The sequence below is a fragment of the Cyanistes caeruleus genome, chromosome 5, assembly GCF_971803275.1.
Source record: "Cyanistes caeruleus chromosome 5, bCyaCae1.hap1.1, whole genome shotgun sequence".
In the NCBI taxonomy this organism is placed as follows: domain Eukaryota; kingdom Metazoa; phylum Chordata; class Aves; order Passeriformes; family Paridae; genus Cyanistes; species Cyanistes caeruleus.
The window spans coordinates 17814140-17817345 of NC_141705.1; the positions used below are offsets into that span (position 1 = coordinate 17814140).

Genomic DNA, 3206 nt, shown 5'->3' on the forward strand with positions numbered 1-3206 from the left:
CCAAATGTGCTGTTTGTGTTCCATATATTCCATGTACAATGTTTCCTAAGACATTGTCCACACTGAGGAATGATAGCAATTGCTGAAGTTCATTGCATCACTGTCTCCAGATTTCAGCACTGTTCCCCTGAAAAGGTTATTAGGTCTGAAAGTGCATAAGTGGACTAAAAAGAAGGAAATCAGTGTTTTTAACAATAAATAGGATTATATCATTATGGTGTGCCATAAATAATTAAGATAATGTCATAGGTTCTACACCCATATATAAGAAGACTCCAAACTTTATTTACCTGAAGTTGGACCTCATATCTAATTCCCCACCAAAAAGGTTGTTCTTATTTTCAATTTAGTTTCATTCAGGTGAGAACACACACATTTTCTGTGAACATCAACTTGGATTACATCACATTGGTCTCACACCTGTGCACAGGTTTTCAGCTGAGCTCACACAGACACAGTAGCAAGTAAGCTTAGCTCTGAGATCAATGAGAGAAAATTCATGTCAAATATTACAGGTTAGCCAAAGGAAGCAGCTCACAGATCTGTTAATATAACACTAAGTATCAGAAACAGGATTCAAAGGGTGCTCTGTGTCCAGTCACTTTGGGAGCAGAATGGAATTCTCTGCTTTCTCTGCTCAATTAGAAAAAGCTCATTTGTCAAATGAATTGCTTTTCCACAGTATACTTGAGGACTGAGACAGAGGCAATGAAATATTCACAGAAATGCAGACAATTCATGAAAAGTCTTTTTCTTTAGGATCCTGCAGTCCATTTTGAAAAGGAGCAAGAAATGTAAACCATGCTATTGTGTGGCTCCTGTGTAAATTAGCTCTATGGGAATCCAAAACAGAGAAAATTTATGCAAACAACAGGCTGAGGGAGATTACTTGCAAACAACAAAGGCAGCCTGGCCAGCAGTTTAGGCATTCTCTTGTTAAGAAAATTTTCCCATCTGTAGCTAAATCAATTAGTTATACCAGTGCAAACCCCTAATAGAGACATGCTGCACCAGCATGAATTGGGGCTTAAAGCCATTTAGGTTAATTCAATAAATCCTTGTCAGCATTGCTTTGAAGGAAAGGATACCATAGAAGCAAAAGTTTATTTGGGGTAAAGAGACTGACTGACATGTAGGTAGGTACCAAGCTGTCATTCTTCTGGCTACAAGCACGTGCAGCGGAGTGCAGATATGCGGCAGGTTGGATTTGGATCTCATCTCAAGCCTATATAATGAGGAATGACGCTTTTCCCCTTGCAGCCTTTTCTATTCAATAACTGGTCTTTAACTCATTTTCAAATGCTTTAATCATGAGATGCAACAAGACAACTACACTTGCTGACCCTCAGCACCCCACACCTCCTGGAATAACACCAGACTATCATCTTCCTCTCCAGCTCTCTTGTCCCAGCCCTCCCCATTTCCATGTGCCATGGTGACCAAGTCCAACACTTTCTTTCTCATCTGCAAGAGCACAGTGTCTGAGGAAACTGTCAGGGACTGCAATCCCCAGAAATGCTACGTGAGTTAATAGCTTGCATATTCAGAGGTGTGCTCTGGGGAGGTCATCAACACTGCTACAAGAAGAAAGAGCAGCTACAACAAGGCGTGCTGCTGTCTCCCCCTCATTAGTGCTGACACTGGTCACTGGCTGGGGCTGGGAGAGAGGCAGCAGGGTGTCAGATTCAGATCAAGAGATCTCATTTTCTCCAAGCTCTATTGTTCTTCTATTCCAGCTGTAGAAGAGAGTTTGTTTAAATTGACTGCTTGTCCAGCTTTCCTAAACACCTGGTGTTCTAGAGAAAAAAAAATTTAGAAGTTAATGGGTTATAGAAAATTATTGCATCAATATTTACCTGTGTCACCTATAAACCATATATTAAACATTTCATCTGGTTCTCAAAAACTCAGTTCTTGTTCCCTGGATTTCATAAAACAATGTCTGCAGAAAAATACATGTATTTGAAAGAAAAAACTTGTACTTGTTAGGTACTTGTTACAAGTTGGTCCTCAGCATGTTGCCTACATCAGACACTTGCTACTGCCCAGGAGCATAGGACTGAAAGCCTCTTAAGACACAGTTCATATCCCTGCTCTTACAGGCTTCATATCAAACAATTTTTCATAGCAAATCAATCTCCAGTCTGACAATAACAGATTTTTTTTCCCATCAGACAGATGGTTCTGGAATAGAGCTCCCCCACTTACTGACCTGGCATTGATCTTTTTGGAGCATGTCTTACCAGGGCTGTGCACATCACCCCCCATGGCATGGCCTCCATATATGGACTGACATTTGCAATTGCTTCACCTCAAACAGCTTCCAACTCTTTTCCTCACGTACTTTCCAGAGTGTTCCTGCTGTGGGATCCTGCTGCATCACTACCAGAGAGAAGGCAGTAATCTGTGGTGTGGAGACAGGAATGTCTGCCTTGTGAGACATGGGAAAAGAGGGATGGAAAGAGGAATTCCTGACAAACAAAACACAGAAGGAATTTCATTTTCCTACTCACCTATAGCCAGAGAGTAGCCCCAAGTCTTTTCCTTCTCTTCATTTGTTTCCAAAATATAGGCTGACAGTCCTTGGCAGAAGTTTTTGTTGGGCTGTGACTGCATGACCTTGAACTTTGTGCTATTAAATTTCATCCATTTCTTTTTATTTCAATCTTTAGTCATCCATCTCATTCATATGATATTTTGATCCTCCTCTACACAGGCAGTGCCACACAGCAGTGTGTCACCAGCATAATTTTTAGTTCACTGCCACTTTTGATCCTCAGTTTAGAAGTAAAAATACTAAACAAACACAGAGCCTTGTTTTTTTTAGCCACACAACCTTCCAGAAGTAACCTCATTCCTGCCTACCGCTACCTCTTCAACACTCATCAGGGACATGCTCACTTCAGTCAATTTTTACCTCTCTTGTGTAAACTCATCTCCTTCCCCTAGTTTGACTGACATTAGTCAGTGAGAACGTGAAAAAATTTAGTTGGATAGCCACTAGCTGCTAGATTGGTCCTAAGAATATACATTTTTTCAACAACTTTTAATGAAAATAATTGAAGGTGAGGAAATAAATATATTTATAGAGATTAAATACAACTTCAGCCAAGGGAGATTGTTCCAGATACATTTGACACTGCTCTTCAGTGGAATTTTTTTTTTCCAGGAAAAGAATCCCAAATAATCAATGTCATTGGCCCAGG

At 40.3% G+C, this 3206-nt stretch overlaps 1 long non-coding RNA gene across 1 annotated transcript; it reads right to left on the reverse strand.

The window, feature by feature from the left end:
* Positions 1-1289: 1289 nt before the first annotated feature.
* On the reverse strand, positions 1290-2887 carry LOC111928397 (uncharacterized). The gene is made up of 3 exons (XR_002864090.2): positions 2514-2887; positions 2213-2382; positions 1290-1796 (listed from the first exon to the last, which is right to left on the reverse strand). It is a non-coding gene; the product is annotated as an uncharacterized LOC111928397 (long non-coding RNA).
* Positions 2888-3206: the final 319 nt, after the last annotated feature.